Below are 14,195 nucleotides of genomic sequence, written 5' to 3'. Positions count from 1 at the left end.
ATATATATATATATATATATATATATATATATATATATATATATATATATATATATATATATATATATATATATATATATATATATATATATATATATATATATATATATATATATATATATATATATATATATATATATATATATATATATATATATATATATATATATATATATATATATGTATGTATACTGAGTGAGGCACATGTGTGCAGATGTATTGCAACAGGTGCATGGTGACAAAGGCATGGATTGAACACCAGTGTGGATACTGGAGTACCATACCCCATTCCAAAACACTGACACCAGTAACCACCACATATGTGCATGCCTGCCCACCACTGCATGTGTCAGGGGGGAACAGGGGCAACAAGTGTACAATAGGCTCCCCATTGATATACACAGTGGCAACCTAGTCCTGTAATACCTGTACATGGAATGTGTCAGCAGACATGGTGTGTCAGCTATGGAAATGTAGGTCACTGTACCCCTCTACACCCCACAATGTCCTACACAGTATGTACCTCCCATGACAGCTACAGATATGGAGAAGGACACAGACATATATAAGTAACTGTGTAAATGCACTCAAACACATTACCTATGCAGAGTGACTGACAAGACCACAGAGCACACCCAGACTACCTACATAGAGGTTACCACTGCTGGATATACATAGTTAGGTCACACCCATGACAGTTGTCCAACAACCATGGTAACACCTCCAACATCCACAACCCAAATTACCTATGTCTGTCGTCCTTGTCACCGCAGTAAAGAGCACATGGTGGAGGTACAGGTCCCTACCCACAGAGAAGACATACCCTGGAGTAAACCACACAGCATTAAGAAGCAAGGCTCCCCATGAACAGATGTCAGACTTACCCCTGCTGAATGTTATGCAGATAGGTAATATGCCATATGAGTCACCCTGTGTAACTGTTTGACAGGAGCAGGTACGATCACATCACACGTGTCACAAGGGGCAGGGTAGCATAACAGTATGCTGCTGTAGGCCCAGGGCCAATAGCATACTACCTACCTAAGACACAATGCACACCTACGAACCCATTGCAAACCAAATATGTGAGGTGGAATGAGTGTGCCAGTGACTGGGTGCATGTTATGTACTGGTGTGATTGCTCACCATGACTGTCTGTTTGTCATGGTAGTGTGTGTCCTTGGTGTGAGGCCAGAGACAGATGTGTGAGGTATTGCAATCAAAACATACTACATTGCCATATGTTGTGCTGTGTTACCCTGTATGTGACTGTGGTGTAGGTAGGGTTATGGCAAGTAAGAGTAGTGTGCATTACCAGTGAAATATGTAACGTGCATTGCATGCAGTGCATGGGTTGATAATGTTCCCCATGCAGTACCTTGAAACAAACCCCCAGTGTGAGGTTGTGCATTGGACCTGGACCAGTGTGCTGACTGCTGGAGTATACTAGTCTGTCGTATGGAGTGTGCCAGGTACTGTTGCACAGTTGTCGGCTGAGCACTGGTATATGGTCATTTACATGTGTATCCCCCAATAGACAGACAGATGCTATATATGGGGGTTAAGTTATATCACTACAGTCGAGTATTATGTGTATTATGTGTGCCATATTTTGCTGACATATATTGCTGACATATTTCTCTTCTCCTTTTCAGGGCTATGGTTCACCAGCGAAACCCTGTATACTCCGCTGTGGAGTAGGAAGAGATACACCAGAGCCTGGTGCGGGATTTCACAATACTCTTTTCCCACACCAGCCAGAACCAGCAGGAGAGGGCTGCACTGTGGCAAGACCTGGTCCGTCGGGTAAATAACATAGGCACACATAACCGGACATATGAGCAGGTACGCCATCACTGCAGTGATTTAATTTGAAATGTCCATAAGTGTGCGTCGGATATCCACAGGCAACAGCTTGCCACAGGTGGTGGGGTGGCTAGACATCCCCCCCTCACCAGACTGGAGGGACTACTCCTAAGTGTTGTGGCTCCAGCCCAACAGCAACAACAGCAGCAGCATACATGCGTAATGATGGAGGCTGGAGCCACCCACCAGCAGGACATGGAGCGTGCAGGTAACATGCCATGTGTAAAATTGACTGTTCTGTACACTGTTAGTTTATGCATGTATGAGGTGTGTCCTCGGTTTGTAGCTGTTATCTTGGTAATTAATGTGCAAGAGTGATATTCTCAATATCAGCAGTAGACCTGTGGAAGCCAACTGTTGCACTACTGAACTGTATCATACTCACAGTATCAATGGCACAGTTGTGCCCACCGGCAATAAATGTCTCATTTCTGCAGGTCCCTCTGGTGTAACAGCAAGGCAGCCTATCCATGCTGGTGAGTGAGTAATAACAATACCTTCAATACTCTTGATACTAATAGTAATAATAGGCTGAAGCAGTAGTGCTATGTGTTTGATTGCAGGTGTGTTTGTGTCTGTGTGTTGATATCTCATATACTGAGGAGTGTGCATGTGTGCATGTGTGCATGTGCCCTGTGTCCATGTGTGCATGTGTGCATGTGCCCTGTGTGCATTTGTGCATGTGTGCATGTGCCCTGTGTCCATGTGTCCATGTGTGCATGTGTGCATGTGTGCATGTGCCCTGTGTCCATATGTGCATGTGTGCATGTGTGTATCAGGGGTGACATTGTGTACACATTGTAAACTGTGTTTCCTGTCTTACTTCCACAGGTTCTGGTGCTGCTCTGGTGTTGTGCAGCAGGGAACCTGAATCAGCTGCCGTGGATAGTGATAATGATGATACCTGTGTAATGGCACAGGGAGGTGTGCCAGGGTCTGTTGTTGGTCAGCCAAATGACAATACACAGCTGTCGACCCCATCAATGCGCACAGTCATCCTGCCAATACATCCTTTGTCACCAATGTCCCTAGGTGATGGACAGGATACAGTGGGCATTGACCAGGGTAATGTGGTATCGGTGGCACATGCATCCCCACACAGCAGCCATGGCCAGGGTCCTGACATGGTACCACACAGGCAGATGTCCAGGTGTTCTTGTGGGAGCATCCGTGGGTGTACTGCCCCTGTCAGACGTGCCCACAGAGGTCTTTCAACCTCAGCTATGTTTTGGGCTGTAATGCAGGCACAGTCATGTATGGAACGGTACACCAGACAGGGTTTGAGGGAGCTGAGAGAATGCCGCACAGCTATGAGTGACAGTATGCGTGATGTTGCGGCTGCCATCCGTAATTTCACCGAGGTCATTGACAGACATTGGGGGGACACATTAGATCTGTTCCACAACTACATGTCCATGAGCCAGGGCAATGGTGGACGGTTGAGGCATCGACGTGGGTGTATGCCAGCAACAGCAGCAGCTGGCAGCCATCGCGGATGACAACAGGCCCGCGGCCACTCCCATAGTGCCAGCAGCAGCCCCAGCAATGCTGGGTCTGTGCTGTCATCAGACCGCCCCAGGAGACCATGTGCATATGGCTCTGGACAGTCCCAACAGGGACTTGTCTCCAGTCACCAACTACCTGCTTCTGATGACAGTACCCAGTCTGGCTTAGTACCTGATACGGTCCGTAGCACCCCTGCCAGGCACAGGTACAGTGTCCATGGCCAGAGACAGTGATCTGTATGACCTGGCAGGTACAGTCTGTGGCTGTCCACAAACACCTGTATATGGCAGCCATGAGGTGGAACTGTGTGCATGCATACACACATGCAAATTGATAACACCTAGGGCTACCGCATACATGCACACACTCCATCAACATTGCCCCATCTTGTACTGCTGTCCCTCACCAACACACACACACAGACATGTCAATTGGTTGTATCAGTGGCAGACTCAGGCATACCAAGTACACACCCTGTGCATATGATGAAACTGTGCCACCTCCTGCATTCTGTAACTCCGGTGCAGGAACAGGTTAACATGGTGCTGATGCACAGGGTGACTACATAGAAGTGTAGTAATAGTATCATGTTGTCAACAGTACAGTGTAATGATATAATTGTGGGTATATCCCAGCATGCCTGATGCAGTTACAGTATGAATGTCATTGTATTGTTTTGTACACCCATAATAATTACCATAGTGTAATGTCTGCACATCTTTGCATACTGGTGGTGAGGCTGTCAACAGAAGGCCACCTACATAGGTAGCACAGAGGATAAGAAAATGTAAGCATTGATACTCAATGATGGACATGTCAACTGCAAGTTGCATGCTGTCCACACTCTACTCTGCAATGAGGATGTTTGAGGATGTTGATATCTGTGCAGTAATACACAACAGGTTCAAGACTCACAAGAGCACCCTAGCACTACAAGGTCACACCTCATACCATGCATGACAGCCCCAAAACACAGAACTAACTATGACTGGAGGGAGAGTCTCCATACATGTCAAGGATACTGTGGTGCCAGGACAGGTAGCATACATCCTACAAAGTTTTGAACTGCTGAGTGAGGGCTCATTGTCTGTTATTCAAAATGTGTATTAGTTCAGGTATAAGCACTTGGGTTTCAGGCCAGTTATTCTACATTACGAAGGTACATGGTCTGTACACTTGTGGGAGGTGGGGCTGGACACAGCCCATCTGACCTGTGACTTTCTGGGTACAGGCTTACAGTGCCTGCATATATGCACTGTTACCTACTGGAAGTCGTACACCTTGTTTGTTGTAGCATAGTCTAGATCCAGGCCTGCTGACTGTAGCTTTGTTGGTATGCATGTTTGCTTGATATGTCCCTGAAACACTGATTCCACCTGCAATGCAGATTTACAGTGCCTCTGTGGATCCCTAGTGACATCTGTATTGCTTACTGTACTGATGTCCATGTCTCACTTGACAGAACGTCACTGTTTGTCCTGTTTGCATGTAAGTTGCCTGTAACACATTGCATATGACTTACCTGGCATTTGCTCACGAAAGCATTTATATATGCCAGCACTAACAAATCAAGAGCACTACACCCTCACATACTCACCTTGAGTACCTTGTTCCCCATTGGCCCTATGTGTTGTTACTTATTATGGGATTCACAATACTATGGTAGCACGTGCAAAGGTCACTTGACAATCTCCTCTCTGGTCCAGTTTGTGAATCTGTGAGTCATGTGGCACTGTGACAGCTGCCTCATGTACACAGACAACCCTCTCCCCTTCCCATAAACGTACAACACATGTGAGAGATGCAACCACATAGCCAAACTGGGGGCTAAGCTCTCATAACTCAGTACTGGCATACCCTGTCAGGTGGAGTGGGATACTACAGTGAATACAATACCAGTCTCACATAGACCTGCCACGACAGCAATCCAAACACAGAAACACACAGGTACATTCTTGGAGTCTCAGAATAGCATCCTGCCTGAGCAGCAGACACCTGCGAAGCAGACACACAAGCAAACGTTACGCCAGAACAGAGCACGTGCAACACATAGCTCACAAAGCCTGTGTACCAAACAGTCACAGCCCATATGGCTTAACAACACACCTGCTACAGTTGTAATAGGTACCTCTATCGTCAGGTACACTGCAGTCCCTCTCACCAGGCTGAACAAGGAGAAGGTCACGGTGAGATGCCCATCGGGCAGTATGTTCCACCACATAACACAAGCATACAGGTCACTCCAAGGCATGTACAAATATGACTCAGTCATTGTCCATGCCAGTGTGAATGACCTGTGACATACCTCCCTGGACTACATGATAGGGGACATAGAGGGGCTCTCTGAGCATGTGGCACAGGCTGGTATGACCCTGACCTTGAGTAGCATCTTACCCTCACCAGGAATGCTGCCACAATATGTAGACAGAATGATCAATTTCTACAATTGCCGTATGTTTTGGTGACAATTCAAAGGGGATCCAATGCCTGTCAGTGTGGGATTACATGCTAGAAAAGCCACGTTGCTTTGCTAGGGACAGCTTGCACCTGTCACCCATGGGCCATAGTATATTGGCAGAGGCTCTTACTACACACATAGTGCCTTTTTATGCAAGGTTCAAATTACATAGCCACCTACACAGGTATCACATGGGATAGGACACTAATAGTAATGCTACTCAACGCCAGCAGTGTAAATCTCAGGATGCATGCAGTGGACACTGTCCTTAGCATGGAGAACAGCAATATCCATGCAGTAACAGACTCCTGGTACAAGGCTCCCAGGTGCATCCCAGCACTGCCAGGTCATACCTCATACCATGCTTGTTGTCCCCTAAACATGCACCAAACCAGAACAAGGGGGATGTATCCAAAGGCACCACAGATACACACACCTCCAGGTTGGTGGCACAGCACAAAGTATCAGAGCCTATCCATGTGCAACTAACAGTGAGTTAGACTGCCTTCAGGTTCATAGCCTGGCACACACCACCCTCCCATACCCAGGAAATCCACTTGGCCTTCCTGACAACACTGGGAATATGACGGTCTCTACAAACACCATTATATGGGTGGACTGCAACTACCCAAACATAGAGTGTGAGCATTACTCTAGCTCCAAGACCCTAGCTGAAAGGTTCCTAGCATTCATTCACTGAATTGCTATGGAACAACTTGTTACCACTCCCACAAGAGGTGGACACATGCTGCACCTGTTCATCAACAACATGTGGACTATATGCTCCAGACCAGTCGTGTTTCCCTCGCTGGTAGGATGACACCATATACGACTCACACTGTATATGCACATACCACATGCAGCCCCTGCACAGAACACCACAGTCATACAGTTGTCTAATGCAGATTCCATGTATTCATGAGGCAGGCATCAGACATGGGAACTATTGAAGGCCACAGGTACATATGTGTATGTGGCACACACATACATCATGTGTGCATTGACATTACTGATATGATCTATGTCGTGCAATATTGGGAACAACACCCCACACACATGGACAAACTGTGTGACAAAAACACACATGGTGTTTGTAGGATACAAACCCCTACCTTACTATGTTATGACACTTGGGAGAGATGCAGTAGCAGAGCGCGCTATTTGCATTACTAGGAGGCTTGCTTTCTCCTGCTGTACTTATAGGGTGCTGACATCATCAGTGTTTAGACAGTGGAATATGCAGCAAGTGGTGTGTTGTACTAGTTGCCAAAAGGGACATTTCTCTTACACACACACTACTCCCCCCCAAATACACACACACTTGCAGGATTCAAACCCCTACTTAACTATATTATGACACTTGTGAGAGACGCAGTAGCAGAGCGCGCTATTTGCATTGCTAGAAGGCTTTCTTTCTCCTGCTGTACTTATAGGGTGCTGACATCATCAGTGTTTAGACGGAATATGCAGCATGTGGTGTGTTGTACTAGTTGCCAAAAGGGACATTTCTCTTACACACAGAATTGCACACATACTACTCCCCCCCCCACATACACACTGAGCACTTTCAGGATTTAAACCCCTATCTAACTATATTATGACACTTGTGAGAGATGCAGTAGCAGAGCGCGCCATTTGTATTGCTAGGAGGCTTGCTTTCTCCTGCTGTACTTATAGGGTGCTGACATCATCAGTGTTTAGACAGTGGAATATGCAGCAAATGTGTGTTGTACTAGTTGCCAAAAGGGACATTTCTCTTACACAGACACTACTCCCCCCCCACAGTCACACATACTGAACACTTGCAGGATTCAAACCCCTACCTAACTATATTATGACACTTGTGAGAGACGCAGTAGCTGAGTGCGCTATTCAAATTACCGGGTATCATCTGTGCTCCTGACATATGTATAGTGTGTTGACATCATTATTTATGAAGAGGTATGTACATCTGTCACTATCCATCAGTAAGGGGGAGAGCATATATATGCATTAACTTTGCTGAGGCACAGTGGCCTACTGTACTGCGGAGGCAGACGCCAAATACACTGTGGATAGCCTTCTGTATTCCCTAGGGACAACAGCCTAGTATTGCATTCTACGGACATATGTTTACCTGTCAGATGCAAGTATCTGTTGCTCATATACTGTTTGTGGGTCTTTATTGCCATAGCTTTCCCTATCTCTATGAACAACTCGTGTACTTTGGCAGATGATTGCAAATGAGTGGGATCCAGTACTTTACTTATGTCTCTGTTGTAATTTCACTGTGTGCACTGGGCAGATTTCTGTATTGTGGGAGGTTCCTGTGTTAACACATACAAATGCCAGATATGTGTGTGCAACTGCTGATCTGTGACATGGCCTAAGTGTGTGAGCATGCCCAGTTCACAGTTTCTATGGCTTCTTGACTGACATGTCTCATTTATCTGTGTGCGAGCATGCCCAGTGTGAACTTTCCATATGTTGGGAATTGTGGTCCGCCACATTTGTGTTTGTGTGTGGACTTCATCTATATTTCACATATAGAGTTGAGTGTTGGACGTCAGGTTGTGTTCTTACTGCCCAACTGCTTTGTGTCTGAACCTAAGAGGCATTATGCTGTGCCTGCAGGGTTGCCATGGGATAGTTTGCATACAGTTGTCAACATCCTTTCATACTGACCACACAGTGTATTGTTGTATAGTGTACTGGTTCAGTACTTTCACTGTGGTGGACAGTATCATCGGTTTCAGTCCTATCACTGCTTGTAATATTTATAGTGAGCACACCAGACTGGTTGAGGGCCAGTTTTGCAGATATGACCATGTTGCAATTTGTTCAGATATGGACAATATAGAACAGGATTGTTCGACATTGTTAATGTATTCCACAACTTGTGTGGACATTGACAAACAATGGCCATGTGCCCTAGGCCATTTGTAATGCTAGTCAGAGAGTGTTTGTCCTTCAACACACATATTTACTGGTGTTTGCCATGACATATGTCAAGGTTAGTGTGCTGTGCCTCTGTCTACCCATGACATACAGGTGATATCCAGGGTACATCTACCATCTCCCATCCAGTCATCATGATTCCTCTGGATGACAGTCAGTGAGGGACTCCCTGGATAACCTGTACTGGGGGTTTAGTCATGAGTGGAGTGAGCTTCTGGGTTATGGACCAATCAGTACAGCATGTCCTGTTTACGTCTGTGCTGGGTTTCAGGCCTGTCATCTGCATAGGTCACCAGCATTCAGATTTTACATGGTGCCAGATGTCCATTGATTCCAGCTTGGTCATGGCTTTATACATCAGGCACAGATCACCTCCAGCCAGACGGTATGGCACTGTGTGGAGCTGCAGTTTGTTTAATCAGGCAACACATGGCATCTGTTACAGCTCTGAGATCCTCCTGGTGGGGTATTTGTGGGGTCTTTCCAGTTGATGCAGGTGTCTGCTAAGGTATATCCCACAAGGGCAATTGTACACAATTGTGAGGATGCTGATGGATGACTGGAGAGGCATGATGACCTACCCTGACCTAGCTGTGCTTACCTTCATGATTAGGTGGGTATGTGGTATGTTTCTGTAACCACTACAGACACATGGTTGTCACATGCAGGATATCTATCACCTTGTGTCCCCAGGTCTCTTATTGCTCCTGATGTACTTAATGGGTTAACACCTATGTGGTAAATTGTGTCCACGTACTGTGTTTCCACAGGGGATGACTATACACTATTCTGCATTTAGCTTGTTGACATGGCTGTGGCACCACTTGTCTGTTTCTATGTGTGCCTTTTGTAGGATGCTTGTGTCAGCTGGAGGGTCCGATATGGTGGGCAGTTAGTAGTCATCTGCGAACCTGTTCAGACAGAGTCTTTCCATGTTGGCCTATACCTATGTGACATATATAGCATACAAGAGAGGTCCCAGGACCGTGCCTTGTGGGATACCAGTTGTACCTGGTGTGTAGTCTGACATGGCTGCAGCATGTCTGACCAGGTCAGTTCTGTCCTTGCGCTGGTTTGTAACCCATCTACTTGGATAGGGGTTTATAGTTAGGCTGGTGAGCTTATCTGTACTGAACAACTGGGGTATTGTATGGAAGGGTTTAGCAAGGTCCAGATAGGCTGTGTGAACCACATTCCCCTCATCAGTGGCCTTGGTGCGTGTTTCACATGAGTCAGACATGTTTAAGGGGCAGGATCTTCCCTATGAAAGCCACACTGGGTGGGGTCCAATGTCTGTAGGTACCCATTCTCATTATTCCTGGGATCCATGATCATCCTCTCCATTACTTTGTCGACCAAGATAATCAGGGTTGAGGGGTGATAGTTTGCAGTATCCATTCAGGCACCACCTTTGTGGTGAGGGACCACTGTTGCTGTACACTGCTCTTTGGGTACATATCCTGTGGTAAGACTGTGTGAGTGCACAGTAGTGCTATTTGGTGTTCCATTCTTCTTACAGTACTTGTTGGACACAACCCAGGACACCATCTGGTACCATTGATGCTGTGTGGTTTGCTTTGTAGATGCTGGCTGTTACCTCAGCATCTGCAATGGCAGGGGGCCAGCACTCTGCTGGGATAGATATTTGGCAGTTTGGTGCTGGTGGGGAGTTTGCAAAGAATCTGTTAGGTTGGATGTTGGCAATGTGTGTGGGTTTGGTGTATTGTTTGTGATATTTGATACTGCAGAGCATATCTGTGGATTATCACCATGGTTCCTACCATCAGTTAGGACAGCTGTGTGATTATCCTTTGTGTCCTGCACAATTTGTATCATCATAGGTTCATAGGTTCATACTAGGCTATCTGCCCTGGCCATGTTGGAGCATAGACAGACTGTGTGTGTCTTTCGACACCCCTTGCAATGTGCATGTTATGCCCATTTGGGGTTTACTTTACTAGATGTGACACAGGGATGGCCCCCAGTGTACACCTACTATCTCCCATGCACATGACCGGATTTCTCTTGTTGTGTATGAGTGTGGAGCACAGCCTATCATGGACTGGGATTCTGTTCCAGAGTGTAAGGAGCCTCTGGGTTATGGACCTGTCCCTCCAGCACATCCTATTTATCTATGTGTGGAGGTTCAGATATCTCACTGTGGTGTCTCTGCTGGATTTGGAGTTTCTGCAGTGGAGCATGTCCATTAATTCTGGATTGGACATGGCCTTATACATCAGGCATATATCGCCTCTGTCTGGGCAGTATGCATGTGAATTGGGCTGTGGTTTCCTCAGCCAGGCAGCAGATGACAAATGTTTGGACCCTTTATCCTCTTGGTGAGGTACATTTGGGGTCTTTCTAACTGCTGCAGGTGTCAGGTAAGGTATATCTGAACTGGGGCATTGTTCTCAAGTATGGGCCTGATAAGGGAAGAGTATGGGGGCACAGTGACCTCTCTTGATCTACATGTGCATCCTTTCATATTAAGGTGGGCAATATAGCAGGTCTTCCTGGCCACCTTGGTGATGTGAGTGTCACATGACGGGTTACCGTCCACTTGTGTCCCTAGGTCCCTGATTAGTTCTTCCGTACATAATGGATTGCCACCTATGTCATACTTTGTGTGTGCCTTGTTTGGTATTTGTTGAGACATTCATACTCTGCAGTGTCTTCAGGAAGGCTGGCTGGTGTTCCTGGGTTTGTGTGGGTGGTCTGTAGCAGGCTGCAAACAGGGACGCAGTTTGAGCCACTGTTACTTGCCCGTGGATAGTCCATGCTGCTTCTTGCTGTGGTACCAACCTGCGGGTGTGGTTATCCTTGACAATTACTGATAGCCACACTCCTATTGTAGTGTGTACCATGTTTTGGAGCTGTAGAGCATGGTATAAGGCATAACCTGGTAGTATTAGGGTGCTCTTCTGGGCCTTGACCCAGGTTTCTGTTACAGAACAGATATTACCATTCTCCATGTTGTGGTGGGTTTGGTCTGCATGAACCTTGCAGGTTAGACTTCTGGCATTGGGTAGCATTACATCCAGGTTGTTATCCCTTGTGCTACCTATGGTGATGGGTTTGTGTTTCCAGCCTTAACTATTCAAGGCACAGTGGGGGTGACAACAGCCTTTGCCAGTATCCACACAGCCAGGTGTGCTGGGTGCGTGCCATCCCTAGCAGGTGGAGCATCATGTCTTGCTCAGCATGTCATCCTAGGCTGTCAGCCATTTGTTCCCCTTTGCTAACAGCAATACTTCAGCCAATTATTGTACTTGATCTTGTTGTCTTCATAGTGTGGTATCATGCTTGGTGAGGGTGAGATGTTAGGCAGGGTCTTCATGTTTGCATATACTAGATGATGTTACATTGCTTAACACATGGCAATCATGCCTCAGGTGGTGCTGCAGGGCTGCCTATGTCGGATGCACATACTACACTCCCTGTACATGTTTGAAAGCAGGTTGTGTCATGTTAGGCGTCCCTGTTACTATATGAGTGAGTCAGAGAGGGGTATCATTCCCAGGGTTCCTACTGAGCCAGTGTATGTGCTATGCGTTGCCTCTTTGCCAAGGCCAGGGCATACTGGGCATGCCTCCTTCTGCCTACTGGGACAGACTCAGGTTGTTCCTCCTCCGAATCACGCTCTGCCTGTGATGGCCTTGGCAATGGTGGGGGGCTGTTTGTTCCAGCCCTATGCTGGTCCTGCTGCAGCTTTTTTCGCAGAATCATATTATGTAGCATAGCACATACCATGACAATTTGGGTACATGTAGTTGGTGAGTACTGCAAGGCTCCACCAGATGTGTCCAGGCACCAGAACCGTGACTTGAACAGCCCAAACACACGCTCTATTACATTTTGTGTTTGTGCATGTGCCTCATTATGGCATTCTTGTTCAGGTGTGTGTGCGTTTCTGATGGGTGTCATCAGCCACGGCTCCAATGCATATCCAGCATCCCCAAGTGACCATGTGGTTTGTCCCCATTGGCAAATGTCTGGTACAGCTGCGTCAAATGCCAGATATGGGAATCATGGTAGCTTCCAGGGCAGCCAGCACACACATTCATAATTATGCCCTGGGCATCACACATGACCTGGCAGTTGATGGAGGGGAAGCCCTTGCGGTTAATGTAGGCCGTACCCCGCTCACCGGCTGGTGCTTTGATGCATATGTGCGTGCAGTCTATTGCACCCACTACCTCAGGGTATTCCGCTATTTGCTGGAAGAGACGCATATTGCTGGCCAATACCTCACGGGAATTGGAGAAATATACATGCTCACTGACATGTGCTGACATGGCATCCAGGAACTGGTGCAGTACCCTGGAAGCTGATGCCTGTGATATCCCCATCATATCACCAGTTGGTCTCTGGAATGTACCTGTTGCTAGTATTCTTAGGCCAACACACACCTTGGTTTCCACTGGGATGGGTTCCCCTCTGTTGGTTCTGTGTGTGAGGCGTGGCCTGCACAGCACAACAATTTGCTGCAGGAGGTCTCTGTCCACTCTATAGCACTCCACTATCTCCAGCTCATGTAACCCCTGGTAGGTGACCCTGGGCCTGTACATTCTTCTCCGTCTCCTCACTGTGGGTTGTCTGGCAGCATTTGCATTGTCACCTCCCTCAGCAAGTATCCTATGTCTCCTTATAACAGCTATGGCAGCCCCTAGCATGTTTGGTCTGAGTGCAGCATTTTCAGTTTTCACTTCTAATAGCTTACTCCTGTCTTACAGTGTCTCTTGAGAAAAACATACTGCAATGCTGTTTGCAGTGTTTTAAGTGTTGGGCTGGGCTAGTACTCTGCCTGTGTAATTGCCTGCTTCTAATTGTTTTCACCTGCTAGCTCTACCAGTATTCCCTGCTAGCTTCCTACTATTTCTTCTGCTTCCATTTTCCTCTCTGTTTCCTCAGGGGGGAGCAGTGCACATACCAGCATAAACACGTTCACAGTGGCTACCACACATGCACACATGCTTACACGGACTAGAATCTGCTTATTCGGGTTAAAACGCGTGCACACCAGCGCAAACAGGTTTACAGATCTTTAAACAGGCTCCTACATGCTTACTCTACCTTACACGGGTGCACTCTGTCTTACTCGTGCCTCCCAGCGAGCACACATGCGCATGCATGCACAGTAAGAAACTTTGGTGTTCGCCACAGTGTACACCTTCAATTTCTTGACTTTCCCATGCTTATCTGTTGACACTCCTCTTTCTATGCTGTGTGACTGACATCTTTCACATACCACTTTGCTCCAATGAGCTTGATTTCTTTCTAACATTCTCCCCTGTGATGTCACCTATCTCCTACTCTGTTACTCCCCCTTATCTAACTCTTACACTACACGGGATGTGCTCATTTGCTATGTGATAGTGCGATTCACTATCCTACCACTCATTTACATAGGATTGCCTACTAATGCTTA

Source organism: Protopterus annectens, chromosome 9.part0, assembly GCF_019279795.1.
Source record: "Protopterus annectens isolate FY-2018-M chromosome 9.part0, PAN1.0, whole genome shotgun sequence".
Lineage (NCBI taxonomy): Eukaryota > Metazoa > Chordata > Ceratodontiformes > Protopteridae > Protopterus > Protopterus annectens.
Note: the sequence above shows the minus strand (reverse complement) of the source record.